At 61.7% G+C, this 26,674-nt stretch overlaps 1 protein-coding gene across 1 annotated transcript in view; it reads right to left on the reverse strand.

Moving 5' to 3' along the window:
* Positions 1-26,413, reverse strand: part of ELFN2 (extracellular leucine rich repeat and fibronectin type III domain containing 2) — a 46,247-nt gene extending 19,834 nt beyond the window's left edge. Inside the window, exon 1 of the mRNA XM_043562503.1 lies at positions 25,833-26,413. The gene's annotated coding sequence lies outside the window, so the exon portion shown is untranslated. The remainder of the gene's footprint in view (positions 1-25,832) is intronic.
* Between the last annotated feature and the right edge of the window lie 261 nt (positions 26,414-26,674).

Here is a 26,674-nt window from a genome sequence, read left to right on the forward strand (position 1 = left end):
CAAGTGCCCCGCACGGTGCAGACGCAGCCGTGGCCATAAGGTTCTACGGAAACGTGACCCTGAAGCGTACCCCAGGGGGAAGGAGAGGAGAAGGGGGTGGGGGGCAGGACAAAGCAGGACCGTCTGTCCCTGACTCCACCCTCCACAGCCCACAGAATAGAGCTCACACCCCGATGTGTAGCCCTTGGGCCCCTCCCCTCTCCCCCCCCCAGCAGAGACCCCCCCCCCACGTCCTCCCTTCGTAACCTATGCGGTTGCATGGCTGCCCAACTACGTGTCCTCTGGGCCTTGGCTCGTGCTGTTCCTGAGCCTGGGGTGCCATTCCCACCCTTCCCCACCTCCTGTGGCCCAGACCTCACGCCTCTTCCTCCGGAAAGCCTTCGGGCTGCCTCTGTGCGGGGAGAGTAGTGGTCTCCCTGCTCTGGCCCCCACCCCCTGATTCCATCCCCATGGAATCCTGGAAGGATCCTAGAGATCATCTCACCCCACCTCGCCTCCCCCCACCCCAGTTTATAGATAGGGAAACTGAGGCACAGGCGAGGGACAGCAGCTCTCCAGGGAGGCACTGGAACCCAGGTATCTTTGCTGCTTCCAGCCCCGCATGCCATTCTTCAGCCCTGGCCAGTCTTCTCCAAGCCCCCCCAGCCCAGAGCTACCTGAGGACGGGACCCCGTCTTCCTCTCTGCTCCCCCACCCCAGTGCCTAGCCTAAGGCCTGGCACATAGTAGGCACTCAGTAAATGTCTGTTGAATTGAATTGCGCTCAGGGCGGCCAGTCGTCTCTGCTCTGTAAGAGAAGCATAGAGTTAGTGGAACGGTCCCCGTGGCAACGGGGGTGGGAACCAAGCCGGTAGGGTAAGGGGTCCGGCCTGCCCCAAGGACCCTGCGGGCCCTGACAAGGAGATGGGGTCTGGGAAGCTGAGCGTCCGGACTTAGAGGAGTCTGAATTCTGCCCCAACAGGCAGCGCGGCCCTGGCAAAGTCATCCCACCCCTAGGGCCTCGACGACCTCGTGTGTCCGGGGGAGATGACGCTCCAGTCCCTACGGGCTCTGAGGACCGCTTGTGGCGAGGGCCGGAAGAGACGCGAGGAGCGTAAACACGGACTCCCAGCTCACAAGCACGGAAGGCTCAGTGCCTGACCCGCAAAGGCGGGTGAGAATTACGCCCAATTCCACAGATGAGGAGACTGAGGCTCAAGAGGAGGGGGGCGGCCTGCCCGAGGCCACAGGGCCCATGCACTCGAGCCCAGGCCGCGTACCCGGTGTCCCTGCAGAGCTGGAGGGAAGGAAGCGAGGCAGAACAACCCCCAGACAAAGATCTCGAACCCGCCAAAGGGGTGGCCGGAGCGCAGGCCCGGGCTGGCAAAGATTCTCCAGGCAAAAGGCCCAGCACGAGCCCCAGGGCTGGGAAGGGCAAGATGAGAAGCCACGTTCTCCCCCTTCCCATGGGGGTGAGCTCTGATTCCACAGCCCCCGGGGGGTTCAAAGGCATCCTCAGATCCAGAGGCTGGCAAAGGCCTCTTTTGGTGTTAATATAGATCGCCAGGAACTATAAATACACAGCCAGGCCAGGCACCGCAGGGCCACACGGGGAGCGGCCCAGCGGGGGCTCTAACCCCAACCCTGCCCCACAGCCCTCCTCCCCCCCTTCCCCGTTGAGCCTCAGTTTCCTCGTCTGTCAACCCAGGCTATACCATAACCGTGATGCCTCAGGTTTTTTACCCAACAACCTTACAGTCCTCCGGCCCAGCCAGGCTGGCAGGGGGTGTGCCTTTCAGGGCCCAGACCGGAGACCCGGGAAGGAAAAGAGGAGGACACAAGACAGCCTCCCCCTGAGCGCACGTGGGACCGTTTGGCTGTGCCTCTGTTCCCTGGCCTAGAGCCCGGGAGCGGCGGGGCAGGGGCCTAGACAGCAACCAGCCATTCACTCACTCAGCAACTCACTCCACCAGCCTTCCTGCGGGTTCCTCCTGCTGGGAGCCCAGGACCCACAGCCAAGAGACAGCCTCGGGCGGGAGGCCTCGGGAGAAGCCCGAGAGAGGGCACCTCTCCCCGGACCCTGCCCCCGCCTAGGTCAGCACCATCCCCTCGTTCCTATGCCCCATCCCAGCTTGCATCACGGGGGAAACTAGCTTCACGCCTGCCTCCTGCCTAGACCGTGACCTTGTCAAGGACAGGCTGGGGGGGGGGGGGTCTCACTCACCCTGTAAACCCAGGGTCCGGCAGGGCACCCAGGAGACCCTCCATAAAAGTTCACAGGCTCTGGGGCGCCTGGGTGGTTCAGCCGGGGAAGCATCCGACTTTTCAGGCCATGACCTCCCAGCGTGTGAGTTCGAGCCCCGCATCGGGCTCACCGCTGTCGGCACAGAGCCTGCTCTGGATCCTCGGTGCCCCCCTCTCTCTCTGCCCGCCCCCACTCTCACGGGTTCTTTCTTGCTCTCAAAAATAAACATTAGAAAAAAAAAAAAAAAAAAACGTTCGCAGGCTCGAAGGCTGAATAAGGTGCCAGGGGAGCATAAAAAGGGTGCCCGTGCACAGGGCCGTGACATGGGCCTGGGGCAGGTGGGAAGGCAGGGGGGAGCTCACTGCGCCCGGCACCAGCTGCGTGCCAGCCTTGCAGCCATGTCGTCGGAAGATGAGGAAACGGAGGCTGAGAGAGACTGAGGAGCGTGCCCAATGACCCAAAGCTACAAAGTGGCCCAGCAGCCACAGCACCCCGCCCCACCCCCGATTCGACACAGGGCCAGTGCCGGCACACTCCCAGTACAGCTGTTCCCAGCAACAAGAGATGACGTTTGCAGAGCCTGGGGCTCCTCAAAGGCCAGGCACAGACAGGCGAGGGGCCAATGTCCCATTTTCTCGTCAAAGCCTCGAAACAGCACCGGGGGACAGACACACCCTCCCATGGCAGGTAGAGAAACGAGGCCTCCGAGGGGTGATGCGGGACCCCAACCCCAGGCCCGACGAGCACTCCGCAGGCCTTCCCGGTCAGGGCAACCGTGGGACCCTCCTGCTCACTCATGGCTCCACCTCCACCTGCTCTGAGATTCACGGTCAAGGGCTGTAGACCCGGGCCGAGGCTCGACTGCCCCTGCCGGCTGGTGACTTGGGCAGTGAACCCTCAGCTTCCCCAAGACCCAGCTCCTGTGCCCCAGGCGGCTGCTGCCAGGAGCAAAGCGGGGTTGACCAACGAGAGACGCCCCCCGCCTCCCCTTACAAACTGTAAGGTGCTGTCCACGTTCCAGGGAATTAAACTGTTACTGTTACACTTTCCTTGGCCTTTCTCGGCCGCCTCTGCCCTCCTTTCTAAAAAGGCTCTGACGCTTTTTATCAGATGTTTGTAGCACAGTGTCTGCCCCTGGGCTAAGGACCTAGGAACCAGGTACCCTTTTCATGCCCCTTCTGCAGATGAGGAAACCGAGGCTCAGAGAGGTTAAGCGACTTGTTCAAGATCACGCGGTAAAAAAAATGCGCACACTTAGCCATGACACTGTATGCCTGCCCCCGAGTGGCTGTAAATTCAGCCTTCATGGCTATGAGAGTCCTCCCTGGTGCATGAATGCCCACCCGCTCCCCAGTTTATCCAGCTTCCCAGACGTGTGCAATATTCACGCACCCCTCTCCAAAGCCTTGGGAGCCCCATTAATCATTCAGACACACCTGCATATTCATTAACTTCCGAATTAATACAGGGCCCCTTATTACTTCGGGCCTGCTGCCTGCATTAAAGACACTTCGGCTTTATTCATTATTAAACTCCCCTGATAAATGATCACGTCCCTCCTTCACAGCGCGGGGGGCGGTGTCCAGGCCCCCAAGCCAGCCGGTCTGCTCCCAGCGCCAGCTGCTGTGCGACCTTGAGCCAGGCCCTCACCCTCTCTGGCTCTCTCGCACGCTCACCTGGTAAAACCAGGCAGAGGTCAGTCTCTGAGCAGCGCCCAGGCTCATCAAAGCTGGGCCCACCCCACCCCTCCGCGGACTCCGCTGTCGCCTCCCCGCACTTTCGTGGCTCTCTTGGGCTCACATAACCCTCTGTTCTCCACCAAAACAGAAGCCTGTCCTCTCCGCGGTTTTCCAGGTCCTTCCCTCCCACCCGGGCCCGGGCTCGCACTCTGCAGCCAGGGGGCCTCGGGTCCAGGCACCACCCATCTTCTCAGGGATAAGGTCTGTCCCTGAGCCAAGCTGGCTCGGCAGACCATGATGTGTCCCCAGTCGGAGGGGCCACGCCCCCCAGGCCCCGCGTGGCGCCAGCCATCTGAGAACCACGTCCACTTTCCAGATGGGAAAACTGAGGCCAGCGCGGCCAAGGCCATCTCTCCGGGAAACGCTGATGCCAGCTGCAGACATGTCTCTCTCGCGTTCCGAGTCCTGAGCGCCTCACCATGACACTCGCCACCTGGAGCGGGGACGCTCGGCCACCACTTGCCTCCAACCTTCCCTGACTGGCTCCTCTACGTGCTGAGCTCCGGCTAATGGAGCTGCGGGCCACGCAGACCGGACCCCCTCCCCGCCGTTCCCTGGAGGACGCCCTGATCTGTCTCCATCACGCCCGGAGCTGAGCGGAGCTCGAGAATAGAGCATTGAGGACGCCGCTGCCGCTCGCACCTCCCCTGCGGGCTCTGACCTGCCTCCCGCTCCCACCCTCCGCGTAGGGCCGCCTCCTACGAGCCCTGGCCTGAGGCTTCGCGCCCCGACCCGCTGGCTGGGGGTGGCTGGGGGCCCGTTAACCAAACTTCTCTGTGCTCAGTCCCATCATCTGAATCGCGCCTGACTCCACCCGCCGTCTGGTCCATCCCTCACCTCCAATCCATCCGGACACCCGTCCAGGCCACACACCCGTACCCCCGAGCCCCCCGATGGCTCTCATTTAGGTGGCGACAACCGCCTGCCAGCATCCTCCCCTCCCCTCTGCTCAGCGGCCAGAGAGCCTCTCGAAATGCCGTCTGTCGTGGCCCCACTGAGAGACCCTCTCTTCCGACACTTCCAGAAGCTTCCACGACTCCCAGGCTGAAGCCATAAGTCCTCCTGAAGATGAAGGCGGCCGTGAGGCCTGGCCTGGCCATCCGCTCCAGACCCTTCCTCTGGCTTTCCTCCGAGGCAGCTCTCCCCACTCCCACAGCGACTCCCCATTCTTGTCTGTGACAGGTGTCTGTCCCTCCCGCACCACTGGGGCCACCTGGCAAGCACAGCGTGCTCTCTGCTGCAGCTCCAGCCCCGGCGGTCAGCGCGGCGATCCTGTGGCCTGAGCGAACCCCTCTGTCAAGTCAAGACAGCAAACCCACAGGGCTGTGGTCAACGCCAACAGGGAGGCTGGTAGACCACAAAGACCTCACCACCCTTGCTGGGGCTGCGCCCTTTCCCAAATGAGGAAACCGAGGCTCAGAAAGACAACGCGGCCTCCCAGGTCAGCGCTCGCAAGCGGGGCTCCCGTCTTCCTGCCCGGGCCCGAGCACCCACCTACGCGTCAGATCCTGATAAGCCCTTCACGCGAATCAACTCATCCAACCCGCTCCCCAGCCCCGGGAGGGGGAGGGGGGGCGCTGTTAATTATACCCATTTGAGAGATGGGAAAACCGAGGCCCAGCGTGGTGAAGCCACACGTGCCCAAGGGCGCACAGCCAAGAAGCGGAAGAGCCTGAGGCAAACTGAGTCGTGGACAAGCAGGGTGCAAGGCCCTGCCTGCTCTCACCAAGCGCGTCACAAATCCGACGGGCAGCCGGAGAGGGGGTGACAGCGTGGCTGGCTGATCCCCAGGCGCCAAGGCTGATATTAACCGGGAGGGCTTGGCGCCTTTGAGGATGTGTTGCCACCCAAGGGGGCTGGGATCCCGGCAGGGGGCTGCACTCTGCCAGCCGGGCAGAGCACCTAATAAGCACCTACTGTTTGCCCGCCACATGGAGTAAGAAAAAAGTGACGAACTCGAGGACCAGAGCGGGGACTCAGGCAAACGGAAAACCCAACACACACACACACACACACACACACGCACGCACGCACACACACTGGAGATTTTTGCTGTTTAAAGAAGCCCCTCCCACACGTTTTGTAAAATAAATAACCGACCTCTAATTTCGCACATAAAACAATCTGAATTTTCACACACATATGGGGGGGCTGCTTCAAGTGGGGTACCACCCTGGCCTTCTGGGGGCCTCCCCGTCACACAGCCAGTGCGAGTGCGGAGGGTGGGGCCCTGGCCGAGTCCCCGCTCTGTCCCAGCCCCCAACCCGGGAGCCGACACACAGAAGGCACTCAGTAAATTCCGGCCAAGCGAACTCCATCAGTGCGCTCGTGGCCAGGATCAAAGCTACTGTGAGTGGCACCCCCCCCCGCCCCCGCCCGTGAACTTCGCTCCTCCCACTTTCTGACCCTCCGGGGTGCATCACACACGGTCAGAGCTGACAGTTCCACTTAGCACGGCCAGGCCCCGGTTGTGTCCCACGTGAGGAGACCGAGGTCCCAAGTGACACCCCACCTCCTTCCGGGGCGCCCCTTCCTACCCCAGCCTCTGAGACGCTCCTGCTCGTCCAGGCTCTGTCCTCGACCTACCTACACCTAGCTGCTTTCTCTTCCCAGGTGCCCTCGGATGCCCCAGACTTGCCGGGCCAGCTCACCTTCGGGAACGAGCCCACACCTGCCCGCCCTCCCCACCCCACACTGGCCCAGACACCCGCTCTCCCCGCACTGGCCACCAACACTGTGAACCCCTACCGTCTTCCTGCTCGGGCATCGCCTCCTCCAGGAAGCCCGCCCTGAACCCTCGGTCTGGCTTCACCATTCCACGGCAACCCCATGCTCACCAGCTCCGAGGGGCGTCCCCCTAGTCGCCACCTCCCTTCCAGAGGACCAAGACCAGTGTCCCCTCTGTGTCCCCACTGCCAGCAGGAGGCCTGGCACAGAGGAGGCGCCTGGGGTGTGGGGCTTGAGAAAGCAAAAGGACCGCACAGCACTACCGCCAGTCCCTGCCGGGTGGCGTTACCCACTGGTCTCTGTCTCCACCCACCCACCTCCCCACAGGCTGAGGTGTGCCCGTTATTACTACTGGGGACGAGAGGGCCTCCCAGCTCCTTACCATTATGGCTACGACCGTTAGGGCCTCCGCCAACACTACGGCTCCCACTCGAGGCAGTGTGGTCAGGCAGGTGCACAGAAGCCGGGAAAAGAGCCCTACAGGGGCCTGAGCCAACTGACCTCATGGGGCCCCATCAACGGATGAGAAAACTGAGGCTCGGAGAACAAGCGGCTGACCTGAGTGAGGTCTCACGCCTGGTGGGGGCCAACCCACGCAGGGAGCAGAAGCAGGCAGCGGACTGGCCCGCCCACGTCTGGGAGGCCGCCGGCACCGAGGACAGGGCACCGCGTCTGGGGTCCCACACACCTCGGACGCAGGCCCTTGCTCCACACCCCTGCCAGCTGTGTGGCCTCGGACAGGCTGCACGGTTCCTCAGAGCTGATTCCTCAGCCGTCCCAGGGCCGCCAGGCTGCCCGGCAGGCGTGCTGTGTTCAATGAGGCTGGAATGACCACAGCCAATTAACTACTTAACCACGGAACGTCGCCAAGGCCCCGGCTGTCTGTCGGCGGATTAGCTCACCTAATCCTCGCAAGGACTCCACAGAGGCAGGTGCTAACTGTTTCCCCATTTTACAGACAAGGAGGTCGAGGTGCTGGGTTCAGAGGAGCCGCCCCAAGCCAAGCAGCTATTTAAGTGTGGAGCTGGGGGCGGGGGGGAGAGAAAGCCTCACGGGGGAAGGCTTGGTGCTCCTCACGTCCCCCCTCCACAGAGTGGGACTCTTTCACCCTCTACAGCCCTGATCAAATGCCGCTGCCAGTTCCACTGAGCCCTCCCTATGCCAGGCGCCTCCCCACCCCCCTGCCATGGCTTGCCACACCGCCCGGGAAAGTTCCCCAGACGGGTGCAGTCTCCGGATGGGTCCGCCCAGACTCCCCTGCCCCGGCCCATCCTCTGCCCGGCTGCCAGAGGAAACATCCTGAAGCACAAGCAGGCCGGGAGGTCACCGCCCTGCCCAGGAGCCTCTGAGAGGCCTCCCGAGTCCTTCCTCATTCCAGCATTCAAAGACCCCTCGCGATCTGGCTTTGGCCCTGTCTCGGCAAATCTGCCCCGGGACGCCATCCTGCAGCGGGGACACTGTCGGAACAAACCACGGCCCGCTGCATGTCCGCACGTACACGCACAGGCCCCGCGCACGCACACACGTGCCTGTGCACCCGGCCCCCTTGGCTCCTCCCCGGGTCCCTCCTCCAGCCTTGATCCCACCACCCAGAACGGCACTGCCGAGAAGTCCCCTCCCCCGTTCCTTAGCTCTTCCCGCCCTGTGTTCTGCCCTGCAACACATCACCCACACAGCCCTGTTTCCAAGTGCCCAGCATGCTCCTTGCTGCTGGAAGACGCGGCCCAGGCTCCTTCTCCTGGCCCGGAAGGAGCTCACGAACCCTGTCTCCTCCCCAGACTCCCGGGTCCCCCTTCCCAAACCCCAGGTCCTAGTACATGAGCTTCTCACCCTCCTCTGAACTCACGGAGTCTTCCTCACACCTCTCGGCCTTTCCCCTTGAAACTCCCACGACCCCTTCTGCCTCACCCCTACCTTATGAATGCTACACTCGGGCAGGACTCAAAGCCACCTCCTACAGGAAGCCCTCCAGCCCACCGGGGCATCACTCACCCTAGTCGGCCTTCGCCCCCTTGACTTTGAGGTCATCCACCCCCAGACCCTCAGCGCCTTGCACCATGCCTGGCTCATAGCAGATGCTTGCGAACCGTCTGCTGAATCAACGCACTCCCCTCCTGTGCCTTCCCTGAGCTCCAGGAGGCAGAGGGAACAAGTTCACGGGCCAACAACGACCGGGGCCGACCTGCCCCCGTCTCCCCACCTCCAACAGCCTCCAGTCGCACACCTGAACTACTCACTCCAGGGGCCGTCTGTCGCCTCCCTCCCAACTGCCACCCTCACCTGTCTGCTGACTCCTGGCAGGTCAGAATAAAATCCACAGCCTTCCCGACCTCATTTCTTCACCTCTGTCCTCGCTGGCCAGGCTCCGGTCCCACCTTCCAAGGTGCCTGGCTCCTCCTTGGTGCACGGGAGGGTGAGGGCACCTGGAGGCACTTGACGAATCCCTCGCCTGTGGCACTCAGCTGATTGAACCCTCACTAAATCCGCGGGAGACGGGCGTGACCCAGCGCCATTGCCAAGGCGCAGACAGAGAAACCGAGGCACACAGAGGGGAGGAGACGCATGTCCGAAGCCAGGCTCCCCGCTGCCTCCTAAGGCCAAGTCCTCTGTGTCCCCAGCCCACCCAGAAGGTCTCTGGGAAAGGGAGGGGGGGCGGGGGCCGCAGGGAGAAGGTGAGAAAGGAAGACAGGGCAGCCCCCCCACCCCGGGGAGACCCCCCCCCCGAAATGGAATAACCTCATTCACCGAAGCTGACCACCCCCCCTCACAAATCTACGCCCACCCCACCAGCCCTCCGGCCCCTTAGCTCTCTTCCCGCACCCCTGCCTTTAGGTCCAGTCGGACATCACCTTCTGTCCAAAGGCAGACCCCCACAGTGTGCAGGCAACCACCCCATTGTCACAGGCCCAGGGACAACAGTGGGGATATACTTCCTCCAGCCCCGGAGGCCCAGACACACGTGCCCACAGGGCCCCTCAGCCTCCTGGATAGGCATGGGCTGCATGGACGGGGCTGGGAGACAGGCAGTCCTGAGGTCTTAAGGGCTCTTAGCAGGTGCCTGGCGACAACCCCAGTGAACTGCCACGAATCTCAGCCCCTCAGAACCGGAAGAGGCTGCAAGCCTCTTAGCTGTCACCGTTAGACGGGACGACAGTCTGGGGCCTACAGAGGTGCGGTGACACGCCCCCTCCTGCCCCCCTCCATTCCTCAGCTCCCTCCCACCCCTGCTCTACCTGCCCCTGAGTCCCTGGAGGGCAGAATCCCACCTTGTTCTTCCCAAGACCCCCAGGGCCTAGCCCAGAGCGGGAGTTCAGAAGTTTCCTTGAATGAACAAATGAATCAGTGAGGGCTGGATTCCAGTCCGCACACCTCCACCTGGGCCTTGGTTCCCCCGTCTGTAACTTGTCTTCTTTGCAGGGAGATCAAAAGGTAGAGATCAAATGAGGGCACTGGCCTGAAAGTGTTTATTTATTTTAGAGAGAGAGTGAGAGAGAGCGCTTGAGCACAAGCAGGGGAGAGGGACGGAGAGAGAGGCAGAGAATCTTAAGCAGGCTCCGCACCCAGCACGAAGCCCAACGCGGGGCTCGATCCCATGACCCTGAGATCCTGACCTGAGCCGAAACCAAGAGTCGGTCGCTTGACCGACGGAGTCACCCAGGCATCCCCCAAAGTGCTTTTAAGACCGTAAAATCACCACACACCTAGAAGGGACTTCTAATTCAGAAAGAGTGAAGACCGAGGCTGAGGTCCTAGATTTCATCCACTCATTCCTTTCATTACCATTTCTCAAGCCCTGGGGCAGGCACCCACGGTGATCAGAACACCCGAATCGCTGCCCTAAGGAATCTCACAGCTGGAAGAGAGTAGTAGTTACAGGGGACCAGTCATTGCAAGGTGGGGGGGGGGGGGGCGTGGGGGAGCCAGGGGGCTGCAGGACAAGGTGGCCAAGGCCAGGTCGGGGTGTCCAGTCAGGGCTCCCAGAGGAAGGATCGAGCCCTCAGGTCTGTGGGCAATCAAGGGTCCCCAAAGAGCCAGCAAATAGGGCAAGCCACCCCGCAAGCCGATGTCATCACTGACATCGGGCAGCAAAACTCGTGGTCTCTGGGCCTTCGGAACCTCCCGAGGCCCCGGGGGAGGCTGGGAATAGCGTCTAGAACATCCAGCCTCTGAACTAAGGGCCAAGCTGCTGTGACGGCAGCCAGGTCAGCGGCTCTCCGGCACAGCAAGGACAGCCACGGGTCTCAGGGGCCTGGTACAAAGCACACAGTGGGCCATCGGCCTATGGCCACCGCTGGATCCGGAGAAATCCCCACCAACAGCCAAAACAAACCCTCCATCATATGTGAGTGCTGCTCAGTATGAGCCAGGGGGCAGGGGGGGCCGGGCAGCTGCCCGGGGAAGCGTGAGGTTTCCCGGTAGCTACGCTGGGCCCCCAGCAGCCCTCCCTCTGATGCATGCAAATGAAGGGCATACGTTTCTGCTTACTTAACTTCACAAATGTTAACAAGCTCATAAAAAACAAGTTATTCTTCCTCAGCTCCACGACACCCTCCGTTTGTTTAATTTTGCGTCTCCTCCCTCCCCCAGCCTCTCCCTGCGAGAGAAACCAAAGCTGCAGATCCGGGTGTTTCCCAGCCAAGCGGGTCTCGCCCTTTCTTCCCTCCGCCCTCCGGGCTAGGAGAAAACCTCCACGGAAGGAATCCGAAGGCCCTGGGGATCCCGCACCCCTCTCCCCCAGCCACCCCCCCCCCAGCCCCCCCACCGCTGTGTGACCTTGGGCTCTGGTTTCACCTCTCTGGTGTAATTGCCTCATCTACCAAGTACGCAATGCAATAGCACCCTGACCGCCTTGGGGTTGGTGTAAGGATCAAACCAGATAATCCCGGTAAAGTGCTTAGTTCGCTCCCGGCACAGAACAAGCCCTCGCTAAATGTTAGCCCTTGTTATTATGTAAAGAAGAGTTAAATACCCCCCAGTTAATCCATTTGTAGAGTCTGCCTTCTGGGGCAAGCTGGCAGCTCCAAAGGCAGCCGACAGATCGGTTTTGTTGCCCCCCCCCCCTCGCCCCGTTGGTTGATTAAAAATCGGAGTCGGATACCATCAGGCAGAGCCTGAGGGCTGGCGCATTTCCCCGAAGGCCCCACCCCACCCTATTGCCTCACTCAGACCGGATTCGAAAACTTTAAGTGATCTGGCCCCTGTGGGCACCTGAGTTTGCCACCAACCCCCCCCCCCCCCCATGCCTCGCAAAAGCTTTTTCCAACTGGTGCTCTGACTGAGCTCATCATCAGGCCCAGATGACAGAAGAAACGGCTCACGGAGGGCCCGCCAGGTGCCCACAGTCCCCGAGGGAGGCGCTGTGGCGCCAAGGAGAAGCCCAGTCGTCAGTCGAGCCTGTTTTCTCTCCTGACCCCCTGCCCCACTGTGCCAGCTTGAGAGGCGCCTCCCTGGCACACGGAGGAGCAAATGGGCCCATTAGCCAGGTGGCAGGAGAGACGGGCCTGGCCTCGGTGAGCTCGGAGCAGGTAGGTGACGGAGCAGGAGCCAAGGCCGGCCCCCGAGCCTCATCCCAACCCGGCCGTGGGTATGCCAAGCCAGGGTGGCACTCCTAAGTGCCACATCCCGGCAGAGCCCAGCATCAGAGGCTCCAAGGACAGGGGATGGGGCTAGAGCTGGCCTGTTCCCCTCAGGGTCCCTCTATATCCTCCACCTTGAATGCACCTCCAGGAACGGTCTGGGCCAGAAACTGCAGCTCGTCTGTCCACGCTAGCCCCTCTTCTGCGGGCACAAGGCATAACAAGCCGTGGCCCCAACCCGCTTCAGCCAGTCGCCACCAGCTACATCCCCATGATCCCCCATCTCACAGAAATGGAAACTGAGGCCCCAGCACGAGGAGGAATGGATTTCCTACGGCGAACCCCAAGGGAGACTGGCCTTCCAAGACCTGTCTTGTGCCGCCCTCCAGCCGGCACCAGCCAGGGAGACCCAAAACACAGTGCCCAGACCAGAGAGGCCACACCCCTCTTGCACCAGCTACCGTCTCCGGGCCTTGATTTCCCCACCGGCAGCATGGCTGACTCTGACACAGTGAGCTGTTCTGAGAGAAGACGGTGGGGTGGGAGCCCTCAACACCCATCGATGCGGCCATCTCGGCCTGCGCCTCAACTTCCCCGAGAGGGCGGTGGGGGTTTCCGTCCCCTCTGTCTTCCCCTGAGCCCCTCTCACCGGGCACCCCCTGGCCTGCATCCAAGAGTGGCACGAGGAACAATCGAGTAGCTACCAAAGACTAGACACCATGCCGGGGGCCAGGTGGGTCCAGAATCTGCTAGATGGGTGCTATTATGCCCTTTTTTTTTTTTTTTTCAGACAAGGAAGCAGAAGCACAGAGAAGCTAAATAATTTGCTCAAGGCTACCCAGGAAGAAACAGCAGGTGCACTGACGGGCAGACCAATGAGCAAGGATGGAGAACCCAAACCTGGGTACAGGTGCCCGGATGAGGCTCAGAGGATGAGAGGCACAAGGTCAAGACGGACGAGGACAAAGGAGTCCGGAGCCTGTGACCTGGGAGGCAGCCCCGTAACTGTTGGGGACCAACAGGTTGGCTGCCCCTAAGAGTCCCCATCGCGGCATACCTGCCGACGCACTCCTAGTCTCGACGGGATCTCAAGTTCAGGTCCTCTCTCACCAGTCTCAAACGGCCCCCTCGGTGCCCCTCCCCAGACAGGTGCAGCCATCGTCCATTCCTACCGAACAAAGCGTGGCTCCCGGCTCGGCAGGTCTTGCCTAAGATGCCACCAAGCCGAGCGCGGCCGAGTGCAGACTCGAACCCAGCTCTTGGACATCCCCAGCCACCGCCTCCCGGTTTTGGAAAAGTCCCCAAGGCACCCCCAGCTGTAGCAGGGGGCGAAGGTGGGGCCCTGGGCGCGAGGGGCGGGGCCATGAAAGGCGGGGGCGGGGCCCGGCGGGGGTGGGGGGCGGGCCGAGAGAAGAAGGCTGGGACCTGGGTCCAGTTGCCCTGGCAACCGGACTAATTAATTCCGACTCCATCTGTGCCTTGGCTGGATGGGAGGTTTGGGCTCGCGGGTGTTTGTTTTGAAGAGAAGGGGAGATTAATGGGAGGAGCTGGGAGGCTCTGGGGGGCGGGGGCTGGTGAGGGCCTGAAGCGCCGCCCCACGTTCCCACGTAGCATTCCCCACCCTGCAAAGGAAGAGGCAGGCTCGGTCCCTGGAGACCATCCCAGACCCCTTCTCCCAAGGGGGCGGCTCATCCCAGCCCCCTGCGGCGTGCGCACGAGCGCACACACATGCGCACACCGACAACACCCGTTCCACAACGAGAGAGACTTGGGGGGGGCCAGACGCCAGCCTCGCTTTCTGAGCCTCAGCTTCCCCATCTGCAAAATGGGCAAAACCACTCCCCGTGTACCTGGAGACCTCACCATCCTGGGATCAAGGGAGGCTTTTCGGAGGGAGATCCTGGTGACTGGAACCATCTATGCAGTACTCGGGGGGGGGGGGGGGGGCGGGAAGGCAGTGTGAGGAATTGGAAAGAGGCCAGGAGGACCCGAGCGCGGCACGTGAGAAGAGAGGGTGCCCCGAGGCAGGGGTGCGGAGGCTGGGCCAAGTCCCTGCAGGTCTCAGAAACCAGGGTAAGGATTCTGAATCTTGGCCCAGGGAGAGTGGGGAGCCAGTGACATGCTAGGGAGTCCCGCCAATGGAAGGGTGCAGGATGAACAGAAAGGGCAGGAGTGGAGGCAGCAGCCTTTGAGGGGCTGCTTCAATGGTGGCCGGGTGACCAGGAGATGGGAGGATGTGAGGGCAGTGCTCCATGACCGACACGTCGCCTTTAGGACAAGGACAAGAAGCTGAACCTGGTGTTCCGGGATGACTCCCAGGGTCGGGGGCCGGGGGGGGGGGTGGGGCGCAGCTGAAGGCTGGTAGTGCCCACCCCAGAACAGAGAGCCTCGGAGAAGGAACACATGGGTCAGGACGCAAGAGGAATCCAAGATGGAAGAAGTTTCAGGGGCGAGAGGGACCCACCAAAGGCCATGTCCACTCAGCAGGTGGCCATACCTCACCAGCTGTGAGATGTTGGGCGAGTCGTTTCCTGAGCAAGCCTCAACTTCCCCATCTGGGGAATGGAAATAAAAGTCACCCTCTCCCACAGGTTGTTATGAGGAAGGCCTCCCCCCGGGGGCCCCCAGAGGTGCAGGATCTCAAGGAGCCTGCTCCTTCAGGGAGGAGGGCTGGACACTAAGCTTGGTTGAGCACCTAGCATGAATCACGCCCCTTATGTGTGTTATAGACCACACGGAGCGCTGATCAAGGAGGAAGGGCCCTGGGGTGCCTGGGTGGCTCAGTCGGTTAAGCATCCGACTTCCACTCAGGTCACGATCTCACGGTCCGTGGGTTCGAGCCCCGCACGGGGCTCTGAGCTGACAGCTCGGAGCCTGGAGCCTGCTTCGCGTTCTGTGTCTCCCTCTCTCTCCGCCCCCTCCCCTGCCCTCTTTCTCTCAAAAATAAACAAAACATTTTAACCACTTAAAAAAAAAAACAAAAGAGGGTATCTGCCCCTGGCTCATGGGATGGTTGGGGGCGTCTGTCACCTGCCTGGCGCACAGCAAGCGCTAAATAAATCATCACTGTCACTGTCACGGTTGTTGTCAACGTCTCTCCCAACAACCTGAGAAAGTGCATGCAATGACCTCCAGGCAAGAAAGGAAAAAGACAAAGGTCTCACTCACCCCAGCATCCAGGACCTGGGCTGGCCACCATTGGATCACAGGAACCCCCCTCCCCAGCCCAAACGGCTCTCGGAGCTGTATGACCTTGGACGAGTCACGCCACCTCTCTGAGCCTTAGGTCCCTGCCCTAAAACATGAGGGGTCCTACGCCGGCACCATCGTCTGAGGACCGAACAAGGAGATACCCAAAAGGTGTTCAGCCCAGGGACCGCCCGCAGCAGGTGCTCAATAAATGACAGCAGTGATGATTACTGATTGGATGTGAGGACCGGAAGGAAAGAATGATTGCCCACAAGCCCTCCACTGGGGTCCCGGAAGGGATGCCCTCCCCGAGCCAAGTAAGCAGATCCCCAGAGGGCTGCAGCCTGCGGATTGGCCCCCCGTGCAACCCCCACCCCGGTGTTCCTCGACCCGCCCCCCCCAACTGTGCCCCGATCGTGCCCCTCCCCGTGCCCACCCCCACCCATCACTCCCACCACCTCCTGCATCCGGCCCACAGCCACAGGGGCCCCCACCCAGCCCCGTGACCAACTTGGCAGCCCCTTCCCTCCCCCCCCACTCTGCATCTGCTCAATTAGGGAAACTGGGGAGCGAGGGAAACAAAGACTTAATTTCTGAGCTAATCAGCCTGCCTCGCGCTAATCACCATCCTCCCGGGCATTAGGGCAGGCTTCCTGGGGGAGGCAGGGGAGGCTGGTCGCTAGGAATGATACCCCCTTCCCCCAAGAGCCTGAGATGGCCCAGCAATGGAGGGGACCGGAACACTCGAGCAGTGATTTCAGTGTGGGACTCGGTGGACGTGGCCAGAAGGAGGGAGGGGACGCTGCAGGGAATGTGCCTGGGGCAGTGTCCCTTGGGCAGGCCCTACCCTCCCACAGCCCCATTCCGGGACTCCTGCCCCATCCTGGGGACAGCCACAGACTTGGGGGAGGTCCCGGAACAGGCATCCCATTAGGTGTCCAGCCCACGGCTTTGGCAGAGGGATGGACAGATGGATACTTTTAAGCTAGAAAATTGAGCAATGATCAGAGTGAGGCTTTTGGATCGTGGCACAGAGTGAGCGCGTGGAGTGTGTGTGTGTGTGTGTGTGTGTGTGTGTGTGTGTGCGTTACATGCGTACATGAGTGCACAAAAGCAGAGGGCCCGGGACCGGGAGCCAGGACGTCTGGGTTCAATTCCCTGCTCTACCCTGGGCAAGTCCCCGTCCCTCTGAAATTCAGACTTTGCCGTGAGAGACCAGGAGGGGCTGATTGCTAAGGTCACTTAGTCAACAAAGGTTTACTGACCACCTTGTACACCAGCACCTACTATGCACGCACCAGGCTCCGTGCTGGGCACACAGGCTCATCTATGAGCAGACAGACAAGGTTTCTGTCCGCACGGCTTCCACTGGTCCAATCAACACAGCGCGGGACGGAGAAAAGCATCCCGAACGCGCTGACCCTGGAGGGGGATGGGCCAGCGGGGCCAGGGCGGGCTGCTGAAGGCAGGGCTTGTCACTGCGCATCTTAGGGAAAGGTCCTGCCCGGTAAGGCAACTTTAGATCGGCGCGACTCCCTGTGGGCCCCAGTGCAAATCCCTTGCCCTCTCTGGGCTTCAGTTTCCCCATCTGCAACAATGAGGCAGCAGGGTGAGGGGGTCTCCAAGGTTCATCCCGGCCCTCGCAAGTGAGGGTTCTCGGTTGTGTCCCCATCGTGGGTGTGCATATGCACGTACGCATGTGACACCGGGGGTGGCGGTATGCCCCCACCCCGACACACACGCACACACACAGAGCGGACCGTCCCAGCTCTGCGTCCAGAAGGATGATGGACACACCGGATGGACAGGTGTGCACCCAGTGATGAGAGGGGCCGCCGTGCGCCCCGAGGCCCATCCTCTCCCCAGTCAAGGCTCCCAAGGGTGCACATTCCCCTCTCCCGGCACAGGCCACCCCTTAAACTGCCTCCCTCTCGCCTTGCCACGGAGCCCCCGCAGCTGGCCGCCACGTCCCGGGTGCCCACGGTGTACCCAGCGCCCCCTGTACCTCACTGCCCCGAATTCTCACGACAGCCCTGCCGGGTAAGTACCATTAGCCTGTCTGACACGCAGGGAAACGGGATCAGCTACGCCAAGTGACCTGCTCAGTAAGCGATAAGCTAGGCACTCCGATCCGGCCTGACCCCAAGCTGCCAGACCATGCCAGGACCACCTCCCTGGACCGCCCTCAAGGCTCCGACCAGGGAACCAGGCTGGCCAGAGCACTGCTCTCTGCAGGCTATCAAGGGCTCGAGGGGATGGGCTAACTGGGTAAGGGGCATTAAGGAACCTACTCCTGAAATCACTGTTGTGCTAGATGCTAACTAATGTGGATGTCAATTTAAAAAATTAAAAATACACACACACACAAAAGAGAGAGAGCTCAACACAGCAAGGTGGTTAGGCGGTGGGGCCGCGGGAGCCAGACGGCCCAGGTTCAAATTCCAGTCTCACCACTGCCTTGCTACGCGACCGTGGGCGGGATCCTAAACCTCTCTGCACCTCAGTTTCTCCATCTGTAAGATGGGGATAATGACACTTTGTTGGATTGTGGTGAGGATTTCACTTCCGTAAAGTTCTTAGAACAGCATCTCGCACTCGGTAAGCGTTACTTGGGTGTTGTTAAATGAAAGGGAGACATGATTCCCTTTGATTCTGTGGACAGCCTGAGAATCGGGTCCCCCCCCCCCCACACCGCCCAGAGGACAAGGTTTGCCCAGTACTTTCTCCCTACAGCACCGAGGTATCTCCACCTGGGCCAAGAGAACGAAGAAGTCCCGGGACTGACCCTGGCTCAGGAGGGAAGGAGAGGCTCAAGGGAGGCAGAGGTGAGAGAACAGGCTGGGAGCCGGTCCTTGTAACACCTTCCCTGCCCCACCCCCCCAGCTCCAGAAGGCCCGGGCGTGCCTATGGCCACCAAGGGGCCCTGAGCGGCCAGGTGCCGAGGGCCCGAGGCTGCTGGTCCTGGGACACAGCAGGCAGGGAATACTAAAGGACAGCATACCCGCTACAGCATTGCAATCCCCAGCATTCTGCCCCAGGGACAGCCCGGCGCCTCCTGGGCCCCCAGCTCCGCCCCTCCCCAGGTCCCAGGGAGCCCCGCAGGCAGGAGTCCCGTCCAGGATGGGGGTCCTCCCCCAAACCCTCAGCCAACAGCTGCAAGGGGAACCCAGACATCCACACTCAACCTCGGGAGCAGAGCCCCGCTAACGAGCCCACCCGCATCACAGGGCAGCCCGCCCGGGTCACGGCTGCCAATATCTGAAGTCACGCAGACTGTTGTTGAGAGTGGAAAACGTGCAACCAACCCAGCCACCCACAGCTGGGAAAGGGCCGTGCAAGGGGACCGGGTGCCAAGGCAGATCGGGACCAGGCCCCCCACCGTGCCCCCGAGGGGAGATGCCCAGGGTGAAGGGGCAGAGGCGGCGAGGCAAACCCCACACGGGTGAGACAGAAGGGGCACATGTGTTTGCGGGTGCCCAGACACACGGGCCAGGGCCCGACCCGGGACGGGGAGGGGGCCCCAGCTCGTTGTCGTTCTGTTTTATACACAGACGGCACGTGTCAGGTCCGTAGTGAGAAAGAGGGAGCATACACGCACACCTTCCCTTACGCGTACGCTCTCCAACGGGCCACAAACGCACAAAAATCAACCCAGTGCACACACGCGCACGCCCAGCTTGCGGCCGGCCATCCACCTCCCTCGTGCGGCCCGAGGAAGGGACACGAAGGCCGCCACGGAGATGGGCAGAGAGGAGAGACGGGAGACGGGCAGGAGCCGGGGAGACACCGAAGGAGTGAGCCAGACGCAGAGCCAAGAAAGCTCCATTCACGCCCTGGGGTGATCGGCTCAGAAGCAGCCACTTCAGGCTGGTCCAGGGGCCACGGAAGGTGAAAGTACCCAGGTTGACAGCCACAGGACGCGGGTTCTAGCCCCAGCCCAGCCTCTCACCGCCCAGTGACCTTGGGCCCGTGCCTCTCTGGGCATCAGCCCGCCCGTGAGTGCGGGCCGAGGAGACCCTGCCGGCTCAGACCCTCCAGCGCTCCGGGGGCCTGATCCCCTGCGGAGGCCCCACTCCCACCTCTCCCCAGGCCTGAGGACAGCCCCGTTCCTCTTCCCCGGAGCTCCCCTTGAACCCCCATACCGCCTACTCCAGAACTCAGCAGTTTCCACATCGTGTCCGTCAAGTACTGGGGAGCATGGGAGGGGCCGGACTGGCAGGCACCCCCCCATTTCCCAACCCAGCACCCCAGGAGGCCTCAGGCCACAGTGGGTCCCCAACAGCCTGAGAGGCGGTGGCTGGAATGGCCTCTGACGCCCTGTCAACCAGCACCTGCCGCCAGGAGCCTCCCCAGAAAGTAGAGTTAGTTAGCATTTCTCGAGCCCTCTGTATTTCAGGAGCAGCGCCGAGCACTTTCGAGGACCAGTCCTCGGAGGCGGGGACTATTTTTATTCCCATTTTTCAGAAATGTAGCAACTTGTTACGGTAGAATCGGGAGTTGAACCCAGGCCTCGGCCCACACGCTTGACCACTGTGTCACCCCATCTTTTTTATTAAATTTTCTTTAATGTTTATGTATATTTGAGAGAGAGAGAGAGACAGAGAGAGACAGAGCATGAGCGGGGGAGGGGCAGAGAGAGAGGGAGACACAGAATCCGAAACAGGCTCCAGGCTCTGAGCCATCAGCCCAGAGCCTGACGCGGGGCTCGAACTCGCAGACCGCGAGATCGTGACCTGGCTGAAGTCGGACGCTTAACCGACTGAGCCACCCAGGCGCCTGTGTCACCCCATCCTACGGCCCCAGGAGTTTCTCTGCTCTGACCCACTGACCCCAAGCCAACACCCCAGAATGACTGGCAGAAGCAAGAAAGGCCTCCTTGCTCAAGTCTCTGCTTAGCTCGAGAGCCCCCAAGTCGCCGTCATCTGGGGTACCCGCTCTCCACTGCCAACCCCCCCCCCCCCGCGGCCCATCTCTTCCCAGGATGCTCAGGATCCTTGGAGAGCTCCCACCTCCACCCTTTAAAGCCCAGCCCTGAGTGGGGAGGGGAAGGTCTGCGTCTCCCCACAGACTTCAGATGATATTCTCAAGAAGAGGGGCTGGGTCTCAGCCTGAGGCCCAGACAGGGTGTGGGATTGGCCAGGGTCACACAGCAAGTCAGAGGCAGAAAGGAGAGCTATGGCCCCTGGCTCTGCTCCACAGCTCAGAAGCGAGGCTGGCCGAGCCGTGTGTGACCCAGTGTAGAGGCAGGGGGTCGGGGGGTGGGGGCGGGATTTTCAGCAGCTTCCGGTCAGGCCTTACCAACCGTGCAGCCCCCCGCAGCCCTACGGGCCTAGTGGGTGCAGACACTCCTCTCTGCAACCCTGTCTCGTTCTATCCCCTGTAGGAGCCCAGCAGCGTCCACAGGCAATGTCCCCATTTCGCAGACGACTACACGGAGAGAGAGAGAGACTCGGGTACACATGACCACTCCGAATCGGGATCCAACGCACTTTGCCTCGCTTCCAACCACAGAACAGGGCCCTCCAGTCGCCCCTGCCCTAAATCTCACCCCTTACCCATCCCTAGGGACTGCCTCTTCCAAGAAGTCTTCCCAGATCTCAGGGGGCCTCCACTCAGAGGGACTGTTCTTTACTCCAACACTCATAAAGCAGATTGAACCTCTACCCTCAGACTAGGGCTCCCGGGAGTTAAGGCTCTATCCCCTCCAGCCGGGGGACTGATGGCATAGTCTCTCTTCTCCTCTAAGACTAGGGACTCCCTGAGGACAGGGCCACGACACTCTCCTTCCTACAGACGAGGAAGTAATGAGGGTAAGACTCCCACCTCCCTCTTCCCGCACCTCCACCCACGCAGACCCTCACCCAGAGTAGAAGACTCTGCCCCAATGGTACAGGCGGGACCCCTCCTCCTCTCTCTCCCTCCTGGCCCCCCTCCAGGCCTGGCCCGTACCAGGCAGCCCACTCCCCTCCCCCGGGCCCTGTCTATGAATCCCACCTCTGTTGGGTACCACAGACCCCCCTTTCTCCTCCCCAAACAAATGGGGTCTTGAGCGAGTCACTGGGACAGCACACAAGGCCAGATCTATTCCCTGGGCTTCTGTCATTGCCAGCAGGGGGCTGGGGGGGGCGGGGGCAGCCTGGCTGGGGAGAGCAGGCTGTTCATGCCACAGCCCCTTGAGGTCCTGCCTCCAAAATCGGGGGCCAGGGCTCTCAAAGCTCCATCCTGGTGGGGCTGGGGTCAACAGCCCACACCCCCGGGTAACCCTAGAGCAGATCAACTCCAAGCACCTCCATCATCCCTCCCCTGAGCGGATATAGCGCAGGCAGGAGCCCCTGCGCCGAGGTCCAAACCCCTGCTCCGCACCCTATGGAGAATTTCCCCAAACCTGAGTTAGGTCATCTGTGAAATGGGCATAATCATCTCCGCCTGGGCTGTGGCTGTGAGTAGGGATACAGACAGAACATCCCTGGCTAATAGTAAGTGCTTGAAGAAAACCAGTTTCCTTCTTTCTTTGGTTTTCTCTTTTTTTGGGGGGGAGGAGGGGCGGGGGGGGGGAATCCCAGGCCATCAGGGCAGAAAAATGGCCTTTTCCAAGCACCTTAAATGTCTCCTATTCAGAAGTCAAAAGCTCAGATCCCTCACGCATGAGCAGTGAGGCCTCCCAGGACTCTACCCTGGGGAGAGGCCCTTGGAGTCAAGCCTGCAAATCGCAGCTCAAAGCCCCCAGCCTCCCAGAAGCCTGCCTAGCTCAGCCAACGTATCATCCCCACTTTACAGGCAGGTAAACTGAGACACAGAGCGGTTAAGTAATTCGCCTAAGGTCACGCAGCTGGTGAGCAGCTGACCCGACCTGATTGCTGTGGACAATCCGGGCTGCTACCAAAACTCTTCCTTACGGCAGGAGCCTTCCCTACATAACAGCCTTTCTGTGATTTTTTTTTTTTTTTTTTTTTTTTTTGCCTCTGCATTCAGAGCGAAGCCCACACTCTCTAGCTTGAAAGGTCAGGCCCCCAGCAAGGTCGCAGAAAAAGCACTTGACCTGGAGTCAGCCCGATCCGGGGTCAGATCTACACCTACTCTGTATCCACAGCCGGTTTACCAGGCGTCCCCAGCCTCCCTTTCCTTGGGGGGGAAATGGGAGTGACGAGACAGGCATCCGAGGGCGGCTGCAGGGTTACCCGTCCGGGCATTCACCACGTATTTATTGAACATATACTTTGTGCCAGGCCCCATTCGAGGCCCTTGGGATAACGCAGGGAACAAGACAGAAAAAGCCCCTGCCCTCGTGAGCGGACACCACGGGGGAGAGGAAGGGTAGATAATAAATAGACAAATAAGCAAATTAGCATCTGGTTGTATTAGGGGCTAAAGGAAACCAAAAGAGGGAAGAAGCCCAGAGCCACAAACAGAGTGGCCGGGGGGGGGGGGGGGGGGGGACGACACTGAACCGGAAGAGACAGCCCTGTACCCAGCCTGGAGGGCAGCAGTGAGCCCAGAAGGAATGGCAACTCCTGCAAAAAGAACAGCCAAGCGCAAAGGCCGAGGAACTCAGTAAGACCGGGAGCCCCAGGGGAAGCAGGGAGCAGGAAGCAGGAAGCTCAGGAAAGAGCAGCCGTTGGTGTGGCCGCTATAAACCCGGCGAGCCCCTTGGGCCTCATTTCTCTCTTCTGGAAAACGGCCTGCTGTGCAGATTCAAGGGAAGCCCGTCTCTCCCACACACCTGAATTCCTTTTTATTCCTCCCACCGTGCAGGTGGGGAAATCGAGGCTCCCGAGACCCCACAGCCCATAAATGGCAATGTGGGGATGTGCACCGAGGTCCGGTGATCCCAGACCCTCTGTCCTGCCAGCCTCCTGCGGCCTCACTGGTGCCTCTCCCCCTGGAGACGAGACCGCTCTGACCGTTAGAAAGTCTCTTGGGAGGAACTGGGGTCGTCGGTGCCTCCACGCCCTCTCCCCGCTCCCCGCGGGTCACCTGAACTGCAAAGAAGGGCTGACGGGTTCCGAAGGAGAGAGCTGAGGCCCCACAGGGCAAGAAACGTGCCCAGGGCCACCCACCTCGAAAGTGGCAGAGGACCTGAACTCGGGTCTTTGCCACTCAGACAGTCATCCCGTCCGTCGCCCTCCAGATCCCCCAAATGTCCCTCTCTGGACATCCTTCTCCATCCGCTGCCTGGCCTGTCCCCTGGTGGCGGGAAACACTGTCCCTGAATCTGCTCTTCCCGGGACGCGACCACACCGGCCACCGCTCGCCTGAGACGCTGTGCCCCAGGCCAGGGCTGGCTGAGCAGGCTCAGGACACCCGCGCCCTGTGAAGGAAGCCAGGAGGCAGGGGACTCAGACCAGCGCGCACACAGGCCCCTGGGGCAAACGCGCAGGTAGCACAGGACAGGGAGCCGCACCTGGTCCCGGGCTGGCTCAGCAACCAAGGTGCTGCGCGAGTGTCAGGGGGCCCTTCTCCTCTCCAGCCCCCACCACGTCCGTTCATCGCCTCCGCCGCTCGAGGGTCATGGCGAAGGGCACAGGGAGGCAGGTCTCCGGTGAGAAGTCACCTCTGTCCTTGCCGGGCACGTCAGAAAATCGTTTTTAGATCATTTTTAAAAGACGTTATGACGACGGTCATAACTTCCTGAGGGTCTACTGTGTGCCGCGAACCACACCAGGGCGTCACCTACGTTACCCCAAGCAGCACCAATCCCAAGATGCGTGCGCACCGCCTCCGGTTTACAGAGAGGGAAACCGAGGCACGGGACCACTCGGCTGCGGGTGCCAGAGTCGGGAGGCAGACCCAGGACTCTGCTGTTCCATGCCGCTTCCGACTCCCAACTATTTAAGTGAAAGGTTTGCTTCGGAGGAATCCCCGGGGTCTGAGGGAAGAGAGACAACCGTGGGTGAGGTATTCACGGAGGGACAGGTTCCCAGGGGAGGAGTCAGGTCTAGTGAGCTGGACGTCTGGGGACACAGGTGCCCCGGAGGGGCGGGGGGTCAAATCCCAGCCCCAGTGCACACCTGCTGTGTGACCTTGGGCAAGTTACTTGCCCTATCTGATACCTCAAAGGCGGGTAGCAATGCCAGGTATCCCAGAGCACGGCAAACGTGACCGGTGGGGACAAAGTCACAGGGGGACAAGGAGGGAACACGCATCCGGATGAGGGACGTGTATGCTCAAAGGCCCAGGGGAGGAAGAAGGCTCGAGGAAGACAGAGGCGGGAGAACGTGGCCACAGAAGTGGGGGGGAAGAACAGGCAAGAGAGGGCGTCTCCAGGCGGGCCACATGGACAGGCAGGGTGAGCCACAGAAGGGAAGGGCACCCCTCAGACCCCCCCCACTGTGCTTGGCTCCCCCGCGAAGAACCCCGCTTCGGCCCAAGTCCACGGCAGCAGCCCCTCCCTCGCCGCACCCCCACTGTCCCCCAGGGAGCCCCCACCACCCCGCTCTCTCCCCGCCGGGCCCCTCCAGAGCACCCAGCGCGGGGCCCGTCCCCGGGGCCCGCAACACCTCGGCGGCCACGGCCCCTCCACGTGGGGACCACCCCGTCCTAGAGACGGCATCTCCCTCTCCTTAGCAACCACCAACACCGTGCCCAGACAGCCAGCCTCCTCCCTCTGTCTCCTCCTCTCTCCATGGAGACCACAATGCCACAGAGGCGGCTCCCTCGCCAAGGCAACCACCATCACTCAGCACCGCCCGGACCACAGCTCTCTCCACGTGGCCACCACCAACACAGCCGCGGTGACAGTGACAGCCTCTCCTCTCCAGGGCGGCCACCAGCCCCAGCCTAGACGGAGCAGCTCCTGCCTGCTGGCCTGCCTGCCTGCCTGCCTGCGGCCTCCTACTGTCTGACTGCTCTCCCTGCCGCCTCCAAAATCCCAGACGCTGGATCAGGCCCGGGATTGATTCTGCCCCGCGTTTCTCTGCTCCCGGCTCACTCCAGGCCCCTCGGTCTGCCCCTCTCGACAGTGGGAAGGCCCCCCCACCGGAGGGAGGAGAAGAGACCACGTTCTCTTACCCCTGGAAGCTGGTCCCCAGCCCAGCCCTTGCACAGATTCCCCTGCCCTGCCAGGGTGCAGGCGGGCCCGGCCTGGCCTCTCAGTTGGGCGAAGGGGCAGGGGTGGGGTTTCCTCCCACCCTCCACGGTGGACCTGTCCCAACCCCCCCAAAGGCCTGCGGCTCCGCCAGCTGCCTCCCAGGCCCCGTGGAAGGGAAGCTGGGGAGGGGCGGGGGGGGGTGCCCACGGTCGGGGGCGGGAGCCGGGCAGGGCAGGAGGGGACAAACAGGAGACAGGCCGGACCACATCACGGTTCGCGATGCCGGGTCACCCGCGCCCTGCTCACACACAGCCACGCGCTGGCACACAGTCAGAAGGACCCTGTCCTTACCGATGTCTGCGGGCAAAGGGGGCCCCTCCGGCCAGCGAGGCTCTATCCCTGGCCTGGTCTCAGGGAAGTCCCCACGGCAGCGGTGGCCACAGCAGCAGTAGCAACGGAGTCTCGGGTCCCGGGTCCCGGTCCAGGCGACAGCAGCTTCTCACCCGGGTCCTCTCCTTCTGCGAGAGGAAGCGAGGGGGAGAGAGGGGAGGGAGGGAGAGGAGAGGAGGAGAGAAGGAGGGGGAGGGGGGCAGCAGGAGGGAGGGAGGAGGAAAAATGCTGAAGTCTTGAAGGGTACACTCACTTCTTTCTTAGGTTTCCCATGGCAACCGAATATACCACAAATGAATATCAGTGTGAGAGAGAGGGAGGAGGCAGAGAGAAGGGAGGGATGGAGGGAGAGGGAGGCTGGGAGACGGGGACAGAAAGATGACGGAGCGAGAGAAATGGAAGGCTGGGTCCCCATCCTATCCCCTCGGGTTGGGAGGGAAGGGGAGGGAAGGGGCCAGGGGCCACAGGACATCTTTCCATCCCTCCGTGGCTCCTGGACAGGAAGGGCAAGCAACAGATGGGAAGATTCTTCTGGGAGCCTAAGGGACCCCCCCCCACCACCCCACCCAACCCCAGCCCGTGTCCCCGCCTCCCTGCAGGGCCCCAGAGCCTGGAGGCTCTTCCCAAGCCACAGTCCCAGCCAGACGCCCCACTCGTCATGGACACACACACAGCACAGCCAGGTGGGGCTGGCCCCCACCCCCTCCCACTGCCTGCTGCCCGGTGCCCACACACACACACACACACACACACACACACCCTCCCTCCTCACGTGTGCAACCACACCACCCTCCCGCCGGTCA

This window comes from Prionailurus bengalensis, chromosome B4 (assembly GCF_016509475.1).
Source record: "Prionailurus bengalensis isolate Pbe53 chromosome B4, Fcat_Pben_1.1_paternal_pri, whole genome shotgun sequence".
Lineage (NCBI taxonomy): Eukaryota > Metazoa > Chordata > Mammalia > Carnivora > Felidae > Prionailurus > Prionailurus bengalensis.